The 23,292-nt window shown below is 34.6% G+C and overlaps 1 protein-coding gene across 2 annotated transcripts in view; it reads left to right on the top strand.

Moving 5' to 3' along the window:
• The window catches only part of LOC145284824 (proton-coupled zinc antiporter SLC30A2-like), a 929,434-nt gene that overhangs the window by 345,244 nt on the left and 560,898 nt on the right, over positions 1 to 23,292 (top strand). The window contains exon 2 of one of the 2 annotated variants that reach the window (XR_013868896.1): positions 11,652 to 11,712. The exons of the other annotated variant lie outside the window; for it this stretch is intronic. The gene's annotated coding sequence lies outside the window, so the exon portion shown is untranslated. The remainder of the gene's footprint in view (positions 1 to 11,651; positions 11,713 to 23,292) is intronic. 2 annotated transcript variants of the gene reach the window in all.

Raw genomic sequence — 23,292 nt, 5'->3', positions numbered from 1 at the left:
TCCTAATGAACCGCCCCCTTAAGTAAACACTTCATCAAATCTCCACACTAACGTAATGTACTTGCAATAACCCTTATCCCTGAGTGGCTTCCGGGATTTGATAAGTGGTGACCACTGTGTAAAAAAAAAAAAAATTTTTATTTCAGTGGATAATTTTTTTTTTTTTTTTTTTTTTTGACAATATTCGTTATGTTGGTTAACCAGATTTTCTCTGATATATCTCGTTCATTCTGTCAAACAGATCAACACTTGTGTGGGAGGTGAGGTGGGTGTCTTTTATGCTGAAATCCAATACCTATTACAAATCATCTGTTGTAAATGATTCAACAAACATATGTTCCTATGTTAACCATAGTTGGGAAGGAGAAGGGTTCAAACCCTTCCCTCTTTGTATCCATTACGTCAATCGAGACCCCTATGTAACTTTAGGCTGCACGGTGATAAGTATACCTATGTGTGGAAGATCAGGTTCTGTTTACCGCAAGAGCATTATTAGCACTTGACTTTATATACCTGAAAGATTATGCGGAGAGATGCATGAGATATTAAAGGTTATTGTGAACCGGCCACAAACGCTATTGATTCTCAGCTGTTGTGCTGGCAAAAAAAATCTATATTACTATCAGCGTTGTTCATGTCATATTTTGTCCAAGTTCAGATTTTTTTTTGTTTTGTTTAATTCGATAATGTAATTCATAGATAATTTCATATGAAACTTATTTTTTACTGAGTCAATTGTGATCAGAATCAGCAAAAACTAAGTTCAGAGTAACAGCTTATTTGCACCACGTGTATATCGATACCAGTAAAAACGATGAAAGCAAAAAAATATAAACCTACGAAGTGCCTTCAATAAGTTTCCAGACTTTTTTCATATGGGCACATTTATTCATAGTACACACAAAAAATTCTCCTCTCCTTCAAAGCAATCTTCTCCGGCTGCTGTGCACTTGTAGTCCCATCCTAACTACTTCCGGAAGACCCCATGTAAGTCTTCTTGTGTGAGCATATCAATGACCCTAATCACAGCCTCTTTCATCTCCTCAATTGTCTCATAACGACACCCTCTAAGGTTTTCCTTGAGTTTAAGGAATCAACAAAAGTTATAGGAAGCAAGGTTTGGACTATAGCAAGAGTGAGAAACTGTCTTTAAGCTCATCTGGATCAAATAGCCTAATCTTCTCTGAGCGCCCTTGGAACAAACTACTCGCAAATCTTCCGCATCTTCAGTTCCTCACAAATAATTGTGTATAGTTCGCATACTGACGGTAAACTTATTGTTTCTACAGACACACGACGGTCCTTATCCATGAAATTTTGTATTTGGCCAATGGTGTTCTGACTTCCTTACTCCTCCCACACCTCTTATCACCCCTCACAGACTCCCTGCCTTCCTTGAATCTCTTATTCCACTCAAAAACTGATGCTCGATTATACAAGATGATCCAAAATCAGTCTGAAGCATTCCATACGTATCTGTGGCATTTTTTGCACGTTTAAAACAGAATTTTATTGCATATCGTTCTTGTAAAGTGTCTTCACGTCCAGGTTGCATTTTTGAAATTCACCAGCTGTGACAATCAGGCTTTAGTAGGGTGTATTTCAATTCCTGCTGTAGCTGTCTCTTTGAACTTGAAATCATAAGAATTCGTCAGTCATCTAATAAGATGTATAGCAATAACTTACTGAATTTTCAAGATTCTACGACAATTTTAAATGTTTGTACAAAAAAAAATGCGTGGAAACTTCTTTAAAGCACCTCGTGTATTATATTTCTCTTAGACAGCCAGACAAATAAACAGAATGTCTGTTTCACTTTTTCTCAGAAACTACGGGCTGATCTGGCTAAAATTTTGCATAGACTTTTATAATGAACTGCAACGAATTTAGTATTATTGTATCTGTTTCATGTATAGTTAGGGATTAATAACGATTAGTATTTAAATAAATAAAAAATGAGCACACATTTAACTATATTCAAAGCACCAATTTGATATAAAGCTGCGTTCTAAGTCAATGCACTATAATTTTTGCCTAATTTTAACGGACTAAATAGTCTTGTATTTAATATTAGGACTCTTAAAGTAATAATCAGTTTTAAGTGACAGGCTTCTGGAGGTTAGTACGAGCAATACTAGAAATATAATTTCGAATATCTTAACTCTTTACCGCAAGAATTTTTTTCTGCAATAAATAATTTTTTAATCATGAAACCCACATGTGACAGAAGTTAATATTCAACTGATGCACGAACATAAACCCCTCATTCACTTGTTGAACCATGCATAGACCTGTAATTTGAAGACCAGTTGGGCTAACAAGCCATGAGACTAAGAGATATTGTTTTTTGCGATTTGAAAGTACAATTTGGTGGTAAAGGGTTAAGGCTTCTACCTCATCATATCTTGCATAATAAGAGCAAGCTACATCTTCTACCCAGCCTCTACAGGATTGAATTCAACAAGACACACTTGAATAAGATTTGGCGTTAAACTGGCCAAAAAATTGTGAGAATAATACCAAAGATGAGAACCGTAATCTAAATAATCTAAATATTACAAATTATGAATTCTCATCTAAAAACATTCTGAAACTTGAAATGAATTATTCTTTAAAATAAGACATGATCGCCAAAGAGATATCATATAGTTATATAAGTGATATAATGGTTACAAATAGTTAATCCAATCGAATCTGTCACATTAACTTATATTTTCATATCACTAGGAAAGGTGTCAACACCATTCTGAAAACATGGATATAATAGCAACTTGTCTTTCACTAATATATATATATATATATATATATATATATATATATATTAGTGCCACGCAAAAGTATTGGAAACATTACAGTTTTCTTCATAACTTTAATTAGGGTTCAAGATTTTATCTAAAATTTGGTCAGTATATTCCTATTACTATTCTAACTAATATTTGGGGTAGTAACTATAAAATTAAAGTTTAGAAAGTTTATATTAAACGAAAAATATAAATCAACTCACGCAAAAGTATTGGATACATTTATTTAATAGTTGGTTGCATAGTATTTATTGCGTTCAACAGCTTCCAATTGCTTTCTATAGTTGCATGCATGTTTTTTTGCAAAGATATGTAGGTATTTTGCACCATTCTTCTTTGCAGAACTGTTTTAGGTGTTGAATATTTTGTGGATTCCTTTTGTGAACATTGATCTTCAATATTTTCCACAAATTTTCAATTGGGTTGAGGTCTGGAGACTGACTGGGCCAAATAAGAACGTCAATTCGGTTATTTCTAAGCCATTCTTTGGTTGGTTTGGCAGTATGCTTGGGATCATTGTCCTGCTGAAACACGAAATTGCTATTATGTCCCAACAAATCAGCAGATTTCTGGAGGTTTTTATCCAAAATCTCCATGTACATACGTCCATTCATTCTACCATTGATGATTTCTAGTTCACCAGTATCTTTGGATGGAAAAAAAAATACTATAATCGAACCACCACCAAACTTTACCGTAGAAATGGTATTCTTTTTGTTATAGGCAGTGCCATTTTTACACCATACATGTGTTGCTGTGTTTCTTCCAAAGATTTCGATTTTCGTTTCGTTTGACCAGATTACCTTGTTCCAAAATTCTTGGGGTTGTTCCCAATATATTTTAACATAATTCAAACGTGATTTGACATGTTTAAGCTTCAATAATGGAACGTTTCTTGGGGACCTTGATACAAAACCTGCACGATTTAGAACTCTACTGATTGTATCCTTGCTCACATTAATCCCATCTTCTCTGAGGTCAGTTTGAATTTCACCATGAATAAGAAAAGTTTTTTTTTTGTACCTTTCTGCTTACCCACCTTGATTTTTTTTTGTTTAATTTCCTTGGCCGATCACATCTTGGAAGATTTGCAACAGCTTCACCAGGGTTTTTAAACTTTCTAATAACGTTTCCAACTGTACTAAGTGGTAGATTAAGTTCCCTTGATATTATTCGATACCCTTTTCCTTCTTTATCAATGATTTTTTGACGAATGTCTATTGACGACTCTTTAGTCTTAGGCATTTTTATAAATGAACTGATTGACTTTGAAGGAGTGAGTCCAAACTGGAAGAATTTTATAAAATTATTTTAATATAAAGCTCTCTGATTGGTTATAACTCGTGATAACTCGTTTGCATTATTGCAACACGCTAAGCAACAGTCATTTAAATTTATTTCATAAAAATAATTTTTTAAAAGTGTATCCAATACTTTTGCGTTTGTTAATTCATATTTTTCCTTACATATAAACTTTCTAAACTCTGATTTTGTAATTACTACTCCAAATATAATTTAGAATAGTAATAGGAATGTACTGACCAAATTTTAGGTAAAATCTTGGACCTTAATTAAAGTTATGAAGAAAAATGTAATGTATCCAATACTTTTGCATGGCACTATATATATATATATATATATATATAATCAACAGTTGGATGTTTTTTCACAAAGGTTGTCTTCGAGAAATTTGTGGAGTTACTTTAAGCAACAGGATTGCAAATGCTGAACTTGTCACCATGTGTGACATTGATGGTATTGAATCTTTTCTCATGAAATCACAGCTGCAATGGACTGGCCATGTGTTGCATATGCAAGAGGAAAATATTCCAAAAATGTTGATGTACAATCAACTTGACAGTGGTTACCAGACAGTAGGCCGACATTACTTAAGCATAAGGACAATTTAAAAAGCAATCTTCTAACTGTTGGAATAAACCCCGCTACCCTCGAAGACTTTGTGATTGATTGTAATGGCATTATGAAAATGCAGCATCAAACTGCGTCTAACTAGGGAAAGAAATAGAGTATCGTTCGCTGTCCCAGCCATGTGCTTCAACACTCTTGCACTATTTGTGGACTTCCTGGTAGATCATTGGCTGGACGACTGAAATGATATTTAATATAAACAATGTCAGAGATTACGTCTGTCGAAATGTGAGAATAACAAGCCAGATGAGAACAGTAGTCCGAATAATTCCAATGATGCAAATTATCAATCCTCATCTAAAGAACTTCCAAAGCAAAGTGTGTTGTCTTTTTTTTTTTTTTTAAGAGAAAAGTAGTTTGCTTGAAATACTTGCTAGTAAATAAATAATGCTTTCCTTTATTCTCCAAAGACAATGGATACCCCCTGTAAGGTAGTTGTGCATGTAATTGTGAGGCAAGGGTTGCACAATCTCCAACCACCCCGCTTCTCAATCAACACTGCTCGAGTCCAGTGGCAAGGAAAAGTCCAGGGCGATTGGAAACAATGCTGAGATGAGAAGAGAGCCCCTGGAATTCCCAAATAAGCACCCGTTTTAGTACTGACTAAGCTTAACGTTGCTTAACTTTGTTGATCCAGCGGGAATCGATGCATGAACATCATTATGCTGTATATAAGTATACGAGTATTTATGAAGGATGATAGAAATGCAGAAACATCGGAATGGGGAAAGAAAGTATGAAAGAAAAAAAAGCAAATAATGAAAGATGGTAGTTGGGTTATAAATTTTCATAAAATCTATTTTTCCAAAAGATCTTTCACATATCAAGTAAAATCAGTAAATATGAGAGTTACTATGAAATATTGATAAAAATATCCGAGATTGTGTAACATCTTTGATAATTTCGGAAGAATTCTTTCCGTTCACAGAAAGTAATGCAAAAATGGAGCCGTCAAGCTGTGTGGAGAATTACGTATGCTGCCTCTCTGATGACAAATAGCAAGAATTGTATGTTTTAATGTTTTATAGCAACACACTTGTTGTTGTTTCTTATTTATCGAGAAATATGCAATGAATAACGGACAAGTAAATATGAACTACTTGTTGCTGATGTCATGGGAAATTGATTCTGCGACCAGAGGAAGAATCTAACAGGAATGGCTTCAGTTATGAAGGCTGTTCCAAAAGAAACGGAATCTGATTTTCTAACTTGTAATCATGACTAGAAGAATAACAGTAAAAGTGTAACCATGCTATCAAACAACCGTTGCATTAATTTTGGTTTTTGTGTAAGTGGTCCCCCAGCAAAGGAAGGATTAGATCTAGTAATTCGCTCCTGTTCGTCTATTTATCCATTCGTCTGTTCATTTGTTCACACTTTTCTTAATAACCACGCCTTGGATTTTTTTTTTTTTTTTTTTTTTTTTAATTTTGCACAGACATTAATCATGGTGAAAGTAAATTATTGTCAGAAAGGATTGTCCGGGATAACTCTGGTTGCCCCCCCCAAGGAAGCATCATAGGGATAATATTACCCCACCAAATCGTTTTTTCCAATTGTTTGTTAGCGCTTTCCTCAATAATTACGTCTTGATTCTTTTTTTTTTTTTCTTTTTTTTTTTTTTTTTTTTTTTAAATTTTGCACAAATATTAGTCACGGTGAAGTAAATTTGTGTCAAAACGACTTTTCCGGGATAACTCTGGTTGCCCCCCCCCCCCACACACACACACTTAGGGGCATTATAAATCAAATCGTTCGTCCGTTTGTTTGTTTGCACTTTTATCAATAAACGTGCCATGGCTTCTTTAAAAATTTTGCTGAAATATTAGTCATGCTGAAAGTAAATTTTTGTCAGAACGGATTTTTTTTTAGGATAACTCTGGTTTCCCCGCCCTCGACCTAGGGAGAATTATAGAGATAAAGTTGCTCTCAAGTCGTTCACTCGTGGAGGGAGCGTCCCACATACTCGACTTGTTTTGAAAGCTACCAGACGTACTCGTAACCCGTTGAGCCACCCGCACAATTATTTATTCTACTTTGATTTCATATAAAAACCTATAAATTGCGACATATCTGTATCATTTGGATTATTTAGAGTACTGTTTTCATCTTCACAACGTTTCAGCCGATATAACCACCGACCTTCTTTGAATGCATCTTATTGAACTCTGAAATTTATCCATTGTAGCCCCAGTAACAATATAGACAAAGAATAGAAAAGAAGTTCAATTATCGACAAGATCCACCTGAAGAAGGTCGAATGTTACATCGATGTTTCTATCCAACGTCAGCAGAATATCACTTGTACAATTTGTACTACTGCTGAATATTCCTTTATGTGAACTTTTTGTGAATTATTAAAAGTAAGGTCATTTAGTTAAAAAAAAAAAGTTAATGTAATGTTTTTTTAATGTTATTAGGTTAATTTCTTTAAATTTATAAAACATGTATCCAGTTAAGAAATCCTCTTGACTTGTAACCTTACCCAACACGTTGTATCCTAAGTCGCAAAGGGGTAACATATGCCAACCATAACATAAAAAGTTTTAAGTATTTTGCAACTGCAATCTTAGTATCATATCAGAAAAGTGTCACTTAGAACTAAATCTCACTTAGTACTTTATCCGTTACGCCACGAGTCGTTTCAGACAAATAATACAAATTATCGATCCTCATCTCAAAAAATATAGCAACCGTAACATAGCTGTTGAGACTTTCTACTTGTAAGATTAAAATGAACGAGCTGGAACAAAAGAAGCAGAGAATAGCTCAGACAATTCTGAAGAACACATTATAGCACTATGAGTCAGTCAATAGCATGACCGACCCGCATGTTATGTAAATGTCCTGGAAACGGTACTAGACTGTGACATGATGACCCGGTCAACAGGATTAAGAATATGAAGTTCAGTCGGTTGGACGTCTTTTTGTCAGAGTTAAAGAGTAAAAACATACCTGTGATTTTGGGTGTGGCTGGCTCCTTCACTCTCTCAGGATTACGTCTTCATTCTGGCTGGAATATTCTTCAGGTTGCTTGCACCGTTTCGACATTTTAGTTAGACATAACAACGCACGACGCAGGTTATAATATATAAGATCTTAAGTATTTTATTTTACAAAATTTATGCAATATATATTACAATATTAACATACAGATCATGCAATTAATTTAACACAATTTGCTTCTTAAAACTAACTAATCTTAACTTGTGCTGAGGGATAGGGGTGCTCCATCCCTTCATTTATGAGGAGACAAAAATGTATCTTACTCCATGCTGTCCGGACGAAAAAAGAGATCGAGAAAAGGAAGCGAATTGTGGGATTGCATTCTGGTTGCTTATGTGTGTGTATCCCTCCGCTTATGGCCAAATTACCTCCTGGCCATGTTGACAATCACCACAACTGGGGCACTAAAATATAGTGCCACTAAGATATAGTGGCACACATAATGACATAGTGACATAAAAGTGTTTATATAAAAGACCGAGACTAGCATCACGTCTGTGAGACGTTGCAGAGAAGAAGAAACGGTGGGGATAGTCAAATAAGTTCTGCACCTTGTCAAGAACCCTCAAATGGGACAGAGGTTCAACAACAAAACTATGACAACAACGCTTCATACATAGTCTGATAGTATAAGGTTAGTGCAAAAATAATGTCGTTTTTCTTCTATATAAGTTAAACAGCAAAAAAAACGACATTATTTTTGCACCAACCTAATAGATACGCATAGATAGATTAAACTTGGTTGTGAGAATGTGTTTAAAGCTATAGACAGACCCGACTATGTAAACAAAAAAAAAATGGCTGTCGTTAATCACAAACACTAAGTCCGTGTTGCCAAACCATTTCCCTCAAAGCTAAAATAAAGTTTTATGTTAAGATCGTGGGGTCTGCATTTGTGTCAGACAATCATTAGTATTAGGTTGGTGCAAAAATAATGTCGTTTCTTTACGTTTAACATATATATAAAAAACGATATTATTTTTCACCAACCTAATAGATACGTATAGACAGATAAAATTCGGCTGTGATAAAGCGTCTAGAGCAATAGAGAGACCCGACTTTTTAAATAAAAAATGGCTGTTAATCCCAAACACTAAGTCCGTGTTGCCAGACCACTTTCCCCAAAGCTATCGTGGGGTCTGCGTTTGCACCAGACAACCATAAGCAGCAAATAATTCAAAGTTTCAAGGTTATGACCTGGAATTTTTCAAGTTAATCTATTGTTTCTCAGGCAACGCTGTGATATAAATAAGTTAGATACATATAAAGTGTTGTTTTTTTTTAAATAATAGCTGTAAAAGTTCTAAAATGAATATTCAACTAGAAAGATGAGTGTGTGTGAAATAAATGAATAATGATGAATATTATTGATTAGGAAAACAATATTAAATTTGTTAAAAGTTGTTTATAAGCTAATATAACTGAAATATGAGACTGTCTGCAGAATATATTATGAACAGGGATGTGAACTAATGCACAAATATGAGAAAATTATATATTATATCCGCAACTTGACCTGGGTATGTTAATTTCCATCTTTACTTTTACCATTTTATAGCTAATATGAAGGAAAATATGTGAAATTTAACGGGAAAGAAAATGTGCTACTTAATATTTGAATGAGAGAGTGAGTAACTATGATGAATGTATTTTTAGGGAAAGTAAAAAGTGGAACACGGGTTTATTTTCAGCATTCTTGTGACTCTTGCTTCTCTTTTTTTGTCCTTTAGTCCTCACATTCCATAAGATGCTTCTGACAAAGAGGAAAGAATTGCTGTTTTTTTGGTTGCAATCTATCTCCCCCCCCCCCTCAGACTTATCATTTGTATCAAGTGGCTTTTTTATTCTTTATTTCAAGATTGATTTTGCGTTTCTACATTTTTTTAGATGAGGATTGGTTATTCGCATTATTTGGATTCATTGGGATACTGTTCTCATCTTGAGTGTGATTTTCACAACGTTTTGGTCGATGTGACCTCCGATCTTCTTCAAGTGTATCTTGTCAACCTCGGGAATGTTTCTGATGAACTCAGGAATTTTGATGGAATTTCGGACGGAACCTTTTATTTATTTGACAGGGGGTAGCTTGTTCTTGTTCCGTCAGCCATGACTGGATAGAGATCCTAAGTAATTCATAATTGTATTTTTCGGTCGCCCACACTGAGGAGTCAACTTTCCACATTCGGGAGAATATCACTTTTACAGTTTATTTTCCAAGTACTCTAACCACTGCGCCATGGATACAATTGAAAATTACTTAGGATCTCTATCCAGTAATGTCTGACAGAGCAAGAGCATGGTACACCCATGAAATAAATAAAGGGTTCCATTCGAAATTCCGTGTGAACCAAACTCCTATTGCATTTCCATCTGTTTTTATATGGTCCAAGTCTAAGTTGTTTTTATTGATTCATCGTTAGGACTGTGACAACAGCATATTCTTTTCATTGTTTTGACTCTTGAGTATATATCCGTTGATATCTTATATGTTTTTATATAGACGGATATGATTCTCGGTTGATTAAGTGTGCCTAACTGTGTCGGATATATACTTGAGTCAAAATAATGGAAAGAGTATTCTATTGTCACAGTCCAAGTTATCATAAAAAGAAATGCTGGCGTGATTTCTAATGATATGAACCATTAAGAAGATTCAATGTGTTAACCTTTAAAATGGTAATTATTGCTTCCATTTTGATTAATTTTTATTTGTCACAAGATAACATTATATTTGTTAGAATATTTCATTTGTTTGAAGCCTGGTGTTTTAGTTATAGATAGTAAAAAAAAATTGGCCCCTAAACCAAGATGGCATTTTTTGAAAATTTCCAACTCTTTCTCTTATATGCATACATTATTTCTAATCATTTTGTTTTTAAATTACCATATATTTCAGCGTATAATGCGATCGTCAGATAAGATGAGGTACAAAATTGGAGCAAATTTTAATAAAGTAATCATATATCGGTTGTATAAGATGACTGCTAAATCACGAAACTATATTTCTTTAGACTATGCTAGAGATTGAAACACCCGGTATCTTATGAAATATTGGTTTTTAAAGATGATTTTTAACTTTAAGGGTCGTCTTATACGCCGAAATATATGGTAATTTCTGTGTTATTCCTACGTATTACAAAGTGCACACCACACCAAAGTTGAAAAAATACCAACATTTTTTACATAAAATATAAAACTGTCCCATTTCGTATAATGGTAAGAGTGTCAACTAATGGGCCAGGAAACTAGGGTTCAGTTCTTGGTGGGGAGGAGGGGGGTCATAGTAAAAACTGGAAAAAAAAAATAATGTTACTTGACGTTTCTTTGGTAAGCATTCAGCATTATAAACAGTGATGGGATTCAGTCGGTTCGCACCGGTTCGTGCGAACCGGTGCTTAAAATATTATGAGTTCGGCGAACCGGTTGTTAAAATTACGTAAACCCCTATTCAGACCTGTATTAATTAGCCCACTATCAAATTCCACAAGTGTCGCGCGATTCACGTAACTTAGAACCTGTTCTTAAAAAATTTGAATCCCATCACTGATTATAACGTGACTATCGAGAGTATATAAGTAGAGTAATCCTGACAAAAAAGCGGCACATCTTTCCTCGGTATAATAACAAAAGAAAAAGGAGCCTTTGGGTAGCCGTTGATTATGGTCGACCATTTTGTGTATTTTTTACAAAGTAAAATATTTGCATTCATGTATCCATTTCTGGATTTGTTTGTTCCAACAAGAGCAAAGCGTTGCTCAGTCATGACTCCAAGCATGAAGCAACTGTTACGGATATTTGTGTGAATGATGAAGTTGAAACCGGTAAAATATTGTTTTTAAAATAGAAAAGACATTTTTCTTAATCGTTTTGTAATTTCACTTTTCTATTATTTCTTTTTTATTTTTATTTTTACAGGTAAGTGCTCAAAATTTTATTTCCTTTTGAAGACACGAAAGCTGCATTTCTCAAGATCAAGGTTTGATATGTTTTTCTTTTTCCTTTTTTTTTTTTACCCTCACTTAACTTATAGCATGAGTAAAACAACAGATGACTCGGCAATTAAGTCTCTCTCCATTCCTACCTGTCCACCGACCTTCTTTATCTAGTTTTATCGCTATTTTCCTCTTCTCACACCTTGAATCGCGCCGTTGATTACCTTGGTAAGCCTGATCGATCACGTGACAAACCAAATTTGATATATGTGTTTGTTTTTACTTTTTTTAATTTACCTATCGGACTGAGTCTGACTGACACCACAGATGACCTGATAATCAACTCTCTCCCGCCCTCTCCCTCCTTTCTCTCCTCTCTCTCCATTCCTCTCTATCCGTCAACGTTAGGCATATCCAGCTCTGTTTATGTTATTTGTTTGTTGAGCATCATTCAACATGATTCTTTTGTTGCCATTCGTTTCTCAGATATCTTTCTAGTCAGAATCCGTTCGCGAAAGACATCGGGTACTTATGAGAAGAACCACGTGAAGGTTGCCAATGTTTTTAAGTGTGTCTGTGTAACGAACTGGATTTGAACCTGGCACACCCAGGTTGTTAGCCTGCATCGTTAACCACTGAGCAACCATCAACTCCCTGTTGTTGCTGTTAAACATCATTCATTCATTTCGAATGAATCAGATGATTATTGTTGCATTCATCTCCCCGATATCTTTCTAATTAGAATTCTTTCCTTAAAGGCATCAGATACTTATGGGAGGGATCACATGAAGGTTGCCAACATCTGTATGTGAAAGTGTTTCTATGGAACGAACTAAATTTGAACTTAACACACTCAGGTTGTCCATGTTGTTAATCATTTACAATTAGTGAAAATGTTGCAATGATTATTGGCATCGACTGTAAGCTGGACAAATTATCCCCCTTTTTTATTAAAAAAGTTATATCACGTAGGTAAAATCTAAAAGAATGTTAAAGAATTTCAAAATGGCAATCTGCTAATGGAAGTTCAAAAGATGAAACATGCAAGATAAAATCTGCTCGAAATGAATATATCCCCCAACATCAAATGCAAAGCCAAGTACGTCCAAGGATGAAATACTGTTGCCATATCTGGGCAGGAGCTGCTAAAAACAGCCTATCCTGCCTTGACAGAGTACAAAATAGACTTCGTGGCTTAGTGGGGGATGCCCTTTTCTCTACCCTGCAACCTCTCTCCCACAGAAGAGACGTTGCGAGCCTATCCTTGTTTTATCGTTATTTCCATGGCAGGTGCTCATCTGAACTCCAATCTCTCGTCCCCCCTCGCCAATCTTTCACGAAAACCATCCGTCTAGCTGAATCCACTGTGAAAAATTTCCCCCACTCTATATCTGTGCCTAAATCAAAACGCGGATTCCATGAACAAAGCGTCTTTCTTAGAACTGCACGCCTGTGGAACTCTGTTCCGTCTGCCTGCTTCCCACCGGACTACAACTTGGATGTGTTCAAGTCCAATGTTAACAAATTCCTAATGAACCGCCCCCTTAAGTAAACACTTCATCAAATCTCCACACTAACGTAATGTACTTGCAATAACCCTTATCTCTGAGTGGCTTCCGGGCCTTGATAAGTGGTGATCACTGTGTAAAAAAAAAAAAATGAAAAAAAAACACACTAGAGTAAATACCTTAAAAAGCGTTATAAAAACAGAAAGCTTTCATCGGCAACGTCAGAAGAAATCGAAACGGCATTTAAAAAAAAAGGGCGTAAAGGAAAATAAGAGAATTACCATTAGATGAAACAATAAAAGTATACAGACACACGCGTATATAATCACCTTTGATAAACCAGCCATACCAGAAGATATCAGGATTGGCTATTGTTATATTTCCGTTAAAGTAAAATTTCTATGGCACGTGATTTTGCACACGTTCCTTTTCCTTTTTAAAAGGGCTGTTTTTTTTTTCTTCAACATTTCGTTACTAACAGTTCTTGCGTTTACTGCTGCTACCTGCTATTTGCTCTTACGTGTACTATTTGCTCTTACGCTTATTATTGGCTGTGAAATTAGTTCGGTAAAGCCTAGTAAAGAGGTTTTGGTCTGTCTTCCGTTCTACGATAAAACACCACAGCTATATATTAGAAAGGGTAGAGCAATTTATACCAGCTTCTCTGCGATGTTTCAGATGTCAAAAATTTGGTCATTACAATGCAGAGGGCACCAAGTGTGTGGAAAGTGTGGTGAGCGTGATCCAAACCACACAGAGAGTGCGAAAATATAAAATGTGCAAACTCATGGAGAACACTTTTCTTTCTCAACGACCTGGGATATCTATAAGAAAGAAAAAGAGATAGTGTATGTAAAACATACCAAAAATTTACCGTTCCTAGAAGCTAGAAAGATTGTTGAAAGCTATATGGGAACAAAAACATTTGCCAATATTGCCCCCCCCCCCCAAAAAAAAAATCAAATCAAAAGCCTCAAGACAACACTCAAACAGATAACTATTAAAAAAAAAACTTATAGAAAAGTTAATGAATTTAAATACAAGGGAATTGCCATAATTCCAAGAATATCTTAAAAGTTGTTTTGAACAGAAAGAAAACAAACCGGGCCTATCATGAAAACAAAATTTAATGTCGATAACAATGTCGGAATGCCCAAAGAGAGTTCTAGGATAACTGAATCTACAAGTGAAAGGCGCCAAAAGTCACTAATCCGACCTCCGGATTCTAACAAAAAACAATTGAAAATGAAACAAAAAAAAAAAAATACGATTAAAAAGCAGAATTTAAGTAAAATAATAACACAACCTGGTTTGATAACATCAAACAATATCGAGGAACCTGAAGAAATGGCGATTGAAAATAAAAACTCAAAGATAAACAAAATATATAAATTTGTTAAATGTATTAACTAGTTGAAACTGTTTATTTTGTATTCAACTTTTATTAAATTCGAGTCGGTGTTAAATGACCCAAATGAGTTGATACGCCGTAAAACAAAACAACCAATCAACCACTCTTACCACATTTGAAAATAACATGCATTTCTTCCTCTGTGAGCCAGGTTGGAATCAGCATAAACATCGTTTATTTGTAAGAATTCTCGTATTTTCAACCCGGTACTGTTTTCGAGCACGCGTGTATTCCATTTTTGCGTGTTTATACATTAATTCTGTATACTCACTATTCCATAGCCAGCTATAACATATATTGACCCAACGGGTCACAGGTAGTCGTGTGTATGTATATATATATATATATATATATATATATATATATATATATATATATATATATATATGCATGCACGCGGCATATGTAAACTGGATTTGATTTTTAGATAACCCATAGTGGTTACCTTTTTTACCTTTTTGTTAAATAACCCGAAATGGGTTGGTACGCCGTAAAACAAAATAAACCAACACATTGTTGCTCTTTTTTGTCATTACTTTTCTGATGGGGGGGGGTGAATCGAGTTCTCCGTAATGCATTATACATTTAAAACAAATTCGTATGTGGCTGACGTTTGACAATTCAGATAATCATACTTGTTATTGAAGGACTGTTGCTACACGATGCAAGAGAGAACAAAAAATATATATCACACCTGGCAATACAGTCCCGAACATTATTATTGTACCATCGTTGAGCATCTTTTCTGCTTAATCATGGTACAATAATAAGTTGAGGTCTGCATTCGTATTGTACGTTCATATTATTAAAATATATCACATAATCCTTCAAGATTTTGGGTTTGCTTTGGTTTGTTTGCTTCTGGCATATAAACCCTTTTGGATTATTTAATGTCAAATGCGGTCTTTTGGAAAATGTTTTCATGCTTCAAGTTTTTATGCCTTCAACTGTATATTCATGGTGTTTGATTTGATTTGTTCTGTATAGAAAAATTATTGTTTTTGTGTTTGGCTTTGCAGAACATTTTTTTTTTCAACCGGAAAGAACAAAAACAATCACATTAATGTTTGGATGTTTCTGGATACGGCATTAAATAATCCCAAAGGATTGATATGCCGTAAAACAAAAACAACCAAAAACAAGGATACAACTGTAGAATTTCCGTGAATCGCGTTAGTATTAATAATAACTTAAACATTCAAAATAAAACTATAAAAAGAGTTTTATGTTGCAAGTGAACACTGTTGCATTATTGTCGTATCGAACATTTTATTTGTATATCAGTAATGCACAAAACCAACATTTTCCTGATTGTGACACAACTCACCCAACTTGCCTAGAGAGAGGGGGGGGCTGTGGATATTATTTTATATTGACGTAGTATTACGTAGGGTTAAACAGGTTTCCATTCTCGTCCACATGTGAGTTAAGAAAGAAGTTTGTAGAGAATATTGACTTCACAATCGGTTACAAGTTAGGTAACTGACTTGTAATATATAAGGGAGTTAAGTAACTGGTTTGTATATATAAGGGAATGGTTTGACTGTACTCGTTCTACTGCCGTACTCCTTGAAGCTAGCATCGTTGTTGTTAATGTTACTCTGAATAAGGGCTTTCAGTACTCTCTCAACAATGAGATACTTACCAGACGTATTCAGATTCATATCGCTCATATATAGATAAACTAGCAGGTCGCCTAGCATTGCCCGATCCTAAAATACACTTACATATAATATGTTGATTAATGCAGATTTCGTATTTATTATTATATTATATTGGACCTAATATATAGTACTGATTTAAAAAGTTTACAAAAAAAAAAAAAAAAAAAATGACTTGTGTGCCAGCACCGAGAATTGAAACCAAAATGTTTAGCTTACAATTTACTTTTTCCTTTGACGCTAATGCCTAAGCTATAAAGACATGTTTGCTGCAAGGCTAAAAATAAACATGAACAAATACCTATTACGTTACGCATGCATATTCGTAATGCCGTCATTCGACCTTCACCTGGCAAATTCCATTTTTAAAATTTTTACACTTTTGCACCAATGTTCCTTGGCTAAAACCCAACTATAAAGTTTCGCATGGGTTCAAATGCCCTATATATCAAGTTTAATGTCTGCAGACCAAAAACTGACAGAGGAGTTTAGTAGTCACATTTCTTTAAACAAATATATATATATATATATATATATATGCATACATAAATATATATATAGAAACAGGTTTGTGTTGATTATAACGTTTTTACGCAAATATTTTACGCAAGTATAAATCATGTAGAATATCTGCATGAATACAATTCCACGTAAGAGTTAACTAAAGATGATCATCGCATAACACCGAAAAAACTAATAGGGATTTAATTAAAATGAATGTTTAAAAAAATATTCAAATTAGCTAGATCTTTTTGCAGACGAATGCAATTCCATGATCCATATATAGCAAAGTTGAATTTTCGTTTTAAATAAATAGAAAAAAAGGGGTTTTAATATGAATATCAATACACAAAAACAAACAATTTTATAGGAATATAGATAGATACAGATGTGAAACCGTCATTTATTCATTTCTTTGATGTAAAGTTACTCAGATCTAATTATTTAGGACGTGTCAGTTGCCATCAATAATAAGCAGTTTGAATCCAAACAGCTGTCACAAAGGAAATCTTTTCCTGCATGAAAACTATAACCAAAACGAAATTTTATTTGTTTTATACTTTTGTATTGTTTTTAATCTCTATTATTGTTTCTATACTCTATTGTTATTGATTGATCTATTTTATCGTTTTTTTTGTTTTTTTTTGTTTTTAGCTTTGGTTATTTATTTTCTTTATTATTATTATTATTATTATTATTATTATTATTATTATTATTATTGACTCACATGGAGTTTTCACACAAGTCAACAAACGATCTGATTGGAAACCTGTGGTGTTCTCTGGAAGCTGAGTGACAACAAGTCTCCCCAGACGTCCAGTTCTCTCCCTTTCCTTCGATAGCATTTGCAAATCAATTTGCATCATCGCAACAGCCGTTTACCATTGATTTCTCGCTGGCAGTGGCCATTGGTTTATAGTGGAATTTGAGTGGCACTAAGCCTTCCCAAGGTCCCAGTTCTCTTTGCGCTTGTCCAGCCGAGGTCTGGCCAGCGCTCTCTCTTCGGTCTTTCAATCCTTCTTGACCCTTCTCGGCTCTTTGGTATCACTTTTCTATTGGGAGGATTGGTGATGAGACAATGGCGGGGGAGGTGCATGGTGGGAGTGTAGAACTTGTAGATCTGCAGCTTCGGTGTTCTTCATATGATTATTATTATTATTATTCTATTTTCAATAAAAGATTACCAAAATCTTTCTTTGGTTCTGTTGAATTTTCTCTTCAATAACTCTTATTTTATAGAAAACTGGTCTTTATAACCCTCCATTTTGGTTTTCCGGTTAAATAAAACAACAACAAACAAGGGAGATCACTCTAAAAGGATCATTTTGTCTAGGGATACGTAGAGATAACTTAACATTACTGGTGTCTTCTTAATAAGACTATAGTTCCTTAAAAAATAAAACAACAAAAGTAAAACAGGTCTCCTTTGTAATAAATCTATCAGAATTTTAAAAGTGGATCCCATCTTTATCAGATCATTTACGACCTGTTCTTGAACCCCGATCCATTCAGTTTGAATTTCCTTCTTCTCCATCATTTCTTTACTGTCTAGCCATGCCAACTCTCAGATGCAAATCACTTTTTTTTTTCTTTTTTTTTTTTTACACAGTGGTCACCACTTATCAAGGCCCGGAAGCCACTCAGGGATAAGGGTTATTGCAAGTACAGTACGTTAGTGTGGAGATTTGATGAAGTGTTTACTTAAGGGGGCGGTTAATTAGGAATTTGTTAACGTTGGACTTGAAGACATCCAAGTTGTAGTCAGGTGGGAAGCAGGCAGACGGAACAGAGTTCCACAGGCGTGCAGTTCTAAGAAAGAAGCTTTGTTCATAGAATCCATGTTTTGATTTAGGCACAGATAAAGAGTGGGGAAATTTTTCACAGTGGATTCAGCTAGACAGGTGTTTTTCGTGAAAGATTGGCGAGGGGGGACTAGAAATTGGAGTTCAGCCGAGCACCTACGATGGAAATAGCGATAAAACAAGGATAGGCTCGCAACGTCTCTTCTGTGGGAGAGAGGTTGCTGGGTAGAGAAAAGGGTATCCCCGACTAAGCCACGAAGTCTATTTTGTACTCTGTCAAGGCAGGATAGGCTGTTTTTAGCAGCTCCTGCCCAGATATGGCAGCAGTATTCCATCCTTGGACGTACTGGGCTTTTATATAGATAGAGAATTGCATCAGTAGTGAGATATCTTCTGGAGTGGTAGAAGGATCCCACCATCTTTCCAGCGACCTTGGCAACAGACTTGATGTACGTGTTCCATTTCAGATCAGGAGTAAAGGTCAAACCCAGAAGCTTGTCAAAACACGGGGCTTCTCCTAGACGAGAGCCATCCATTTCAATTGATGCCAGATGGGGATCAAAGCGTTGATGATGTAAGGATAGGAGTTTGGTTTTAGATGCATTAAAAGTAACCAGCCACCTCTCCCCCCCCCCACTTAACCACGCACTCGAGATCAGATGCTCAGGGAAAATCAGAGAGAACTTTGTCATTTACAGCCTTTGATGTGTTGCCATAGATGGTCGTGTCATCAGCATAGATGTCAACGAATGATTTAAGTATGTGTTTAAGGAGGTCATTGGTGTAGATCAGGAAGAGAGTTGGGCCCAGGATTGACCCTTGAGAGACTCCAGCATTAATACTGCAGGCCTCTGATTTTTGTCCATCTACCACTACTCTTATGAGCCTATCTGAACTTCATTGGTGAAAGAAGAACAAGCAAGGAAGATAACTCTAAACAGAACTGTTTTTTTATCTGGAGACAAGAGAAAACAATTTAAGGACTAGATCTTATGTCTAATCCGTGTTCAAATTTTAATCAAAATCTATTCATTCATTTTAATTCTAGAAAAAAAATGTCTGAAATTTGGAGATTCAAATCAAAATGTTGGAACAAGAAATTCAAATCCAGCTAATGAATAATTCCCCCACTCTCTGTCAGTGCCTAAACCTAAACATGGATTCCATGAACAAAGCTTCTTCCCTAGAATTGCCTGCGTGTGGAACTTAGTTAGATGAAAGCATAGAATAGTAAAAAGCCCTTACTTCCCCATGTTAAGAATGGCTTTCAAAATAATAACGTGTTTATTTCAGCACAGTCCAAAAATGCACAAGTTCATTTTTTTTATATGATGAGTATTTTTATTTATAATTACGTTTTTTCCATAAGTTTTGCTAGCATTTTAAACATTAGCCTTCTTTTTTGTGAAAAGAAAAGACAAACTGTTTTCGTTTGGCACAGTAGTTTATGTAACCTGTCTGGAATATGCCAACAATAACGTAGTCTCTATTCTGCATGAGTAGCATCCTCCATTTTGATTTTCCTTATGTGTTGTGATGATTTTCCTTATGTGTTGTGATGATCTATTTTGTTGAGATTAGATAAATCCTCCATTTTGATTTTCCTTATGTGTTGTGATGATCTATTTTTGTTAAGATTAGATAAATCTCTCTTTTGAATGTTTTCAAAATGTCTCTTAACAAGAGAGATAATTGTAACATGCAAAACAGTCATCTCCTTCTAAGCATAGAAATATTATAGATGGCTTATTTATCCACCTAGAAGTGTTAAATAGTTATGGATCATGCATCCATGCAAATTGAAAATATTCAAACATTCAAATAAGAGGTTGTGCCAATATTATACATTTCAAGAATCTCTTCCAAATACTCTCCCCCCCAAAACCCCAAAAATTTTTGGAATATTTATTAATTCATGTCTAATACCTACACATCTTATACGAAAGGTTTACTAATCTTTCTCATCTAAAATTATTTTCATCTTATCCATCATGACACCCATTCCTATTCTGAAAAAGCCCTATTTGATTGGCCAAGACGATTCTCCTTGACCAATCAACAGGCATGAATTCATAATTTTGGCAGGCTGAATGCAACAAAAAAAAGACTTATTTTTACTCTCTTTTGAATGGTATCTCGTTTATTCAACAAGTAAAGAGACCTAAGTTGAACGTGACGACTAGAAACTGGATCATGATAGGGCCATCTATTTTCTATGACATTAAAGAACTCTTCTTTTTTATTATTATTATCATAGTTGCATTTCTTAAGCCGCAAATACAATAAGTTTTCGAAAGACTTTTCCTTATTATTGCTTAATTTAATACACATATTATTCGTTATCTCTTGTGTGTGTGTTTTTGCACGCTTTCTTTCGTCATTTTTTCCAACTTCGGCAAGCGACAAATGAACGGTTCTTTTGCTAAACGACTTTAACCTTGTTTCCCAAGATATCTATCTTTCAGACAAAATAGATGGTGGAATTAGAAAATCTTCAAACCATCACAGATTTAGTAAAAAAAATTAGATTTATTCTCAATGCCATATTGAATTAAGCAATCAGCGTTCAACTGTTAGAACTAAATAAACTGTGATCAGAAGCTAAAGAGTTGATTTATAAGCAGGTTGGGATGTTAATTTATGTGGTAAGTCATTTCTTCAGCTTCTAATTGGTTTTTAGTCTCTGAGTAAACACTTCTCTTTGTCATCAGAAGTAATAATCGAATTTACATATAAAATATCAAATTATTGATGTAATTCTATGAGTGAAGCATGATTATTATTATTAATATTATTATAGTGAAGCATGATTATTTTTCCAAGGCGTACACTAGTATATATATATATATATATATATATATATATATATATATATATATATATATATATATGGTACTTGTGCATTTAACGAACCAGACGAACTCAGCATTTGCTCGGCTTTGTCTGGCGCATGACGTCAACAGCCGGATAAAACCGAGCGTTGGCGAAAAAATAAAAACAACGCTACAACAAAATAACTGTACAATGAAATTGTAAAATGTAGAAACATAAAAAAGTTAAATAAGTAAAAAGCAAAAACCTACCGTTCATTTATGTTTTTTTATTATCATTGTTTGAAATTGTTTTCTGTTTTCAAAATAAATACATATAAAACAAGTTTGTTTTGTTAAATAATAGGAAACTTTTTTCTTTTTTTTTTTTTCAATTTTTAACGTAAAAAAACATTGTCTATGTCTTAAACACGTAAAAGTTAATTTTTTTTTTTTTTTTGCAACTCTTTATGTCAAATAAATGGAAAAAGCCTACAAAAGGGCAATAAAAAGCATTGGGGGGGCAGGAACAAGGTTTATTTGTACATTTTTTTTTTGCCAGAAACAAGGGTTTTTTTTTTATTTATAAGTGGAAGGAGGGTTTCGGCGTTCCTATTTGGTACAGTGACCAAGAAACCCTCCTTTTCGGCAGGGTCGTATCCACCGAAGACCCAGACCAGTGTTAGAAGTCTGCCGACGTTGTGTTTTCTGCGGTTAAAAACGGACTCGTCGATTTCTACCGTATGGCTTGGGCCTCCAATCTGCCAGGGATTCCTTAGAAAATAGTCCCTGCATATATCACGCAGGAAATTTTTCCAATCCACAATTGTGTGGCGAGAACATAACCCACATTCGCGATGGAGATTTTTTGTCGATGCCATCTCGAACGCCTATAAGTATATTATTTTTATTATGCATGCAATGGTTAGTCGAGATTTTGAGAAGAAGGTCCCAATCCTAATGGAGGTCCATCGACGACATGTTACACTTCTACACCTCCAACCGTAACCGTCGGAAAGGCTTGTTCTCTTTGTAAGTACACAATCCTGGCCAAAATGTAAACACCTTTTATCTTCTGCCAACAATTTCCGTTGCTGGCAAAAGTTTAGTGCAGCGTCTGGGGTCTGGAGCTGGTCCACAAGGTTTGTAATATTCATTATTATTTCATCAGTTATCTTTTTAAAACAAATTTTTTTTTAACTCTCTTCAAATAAGCGTTTCTTGAGTTGTGACACTCTTCCACTTGATAGCGAAATTCTCGTCTGCTTAATCGGCAACGCTCGGTTATATCCGGCTGTTGATGTCATGCGTCGGACAAAGCCGAGCAAATGCTGAGTTACGTCTGGTTCGTTAAATGCACAAGTACCATATATATATATATATATATATATATATACTAGTGTACGCCTTGGAAAAATAATCATGCTTCACTATAATAATAATAATCATGCTTCACTCATAGGATTACATCAATAATTTGATATTTTATATGTAAATTCGATTATTACTTCTGATGACGAAGAGAAACAGGTCTACCTTTGACTTTTTATTTTAGAGTTGAGGATTTTTTCCCCAAATTCGTTTGATTACTTGTTATTTACATCCTCAATTCTCCTCAGTACCTGAAATGTTTTGTCTGATGCTTAGAAAAAGACATGTGCTTTGCTCACTAACATTTGTGTAATGGGTACATATATTTATATACAATTCAAGCAAATATTATTAAATACAACGGAGACATTTTGTCTTATAATTCTTTTTTTTAATTTTTCAATTTTTCGTATTGTCTTTTTTGTTTCAAAATCAAAAATATTCATAAAGGATCCATACATATTACTGTTACGAGCGCTTTCGATTCGTCCACAAATCATCATCAGGTGTTAAAAATACAGGATTGCAAACATGAGGATTAAAAATGAAAACTAAAATAT

This window comes from Euprymna scolopes, chromosome 9 (assembly GCF_053919585.1).
Source record: "Euprymna scolopes isolate OS-2025 chromosome 9, ASM5391958v1, whole genome shotgun sequence".
Taxonomy (NCBI): domain Eukaryota; kingdom Metazoa; phylum Mollusca; class Cephalopoda; order Sepiida; family Sepiolidae; genus Euprymna; species Euprymna scolopes.
The sequence above is the reverse complement of the archived record's forward strand: the minus strand, read 5'-3'. Positions and strand labels throughout refer to the sequence as shown.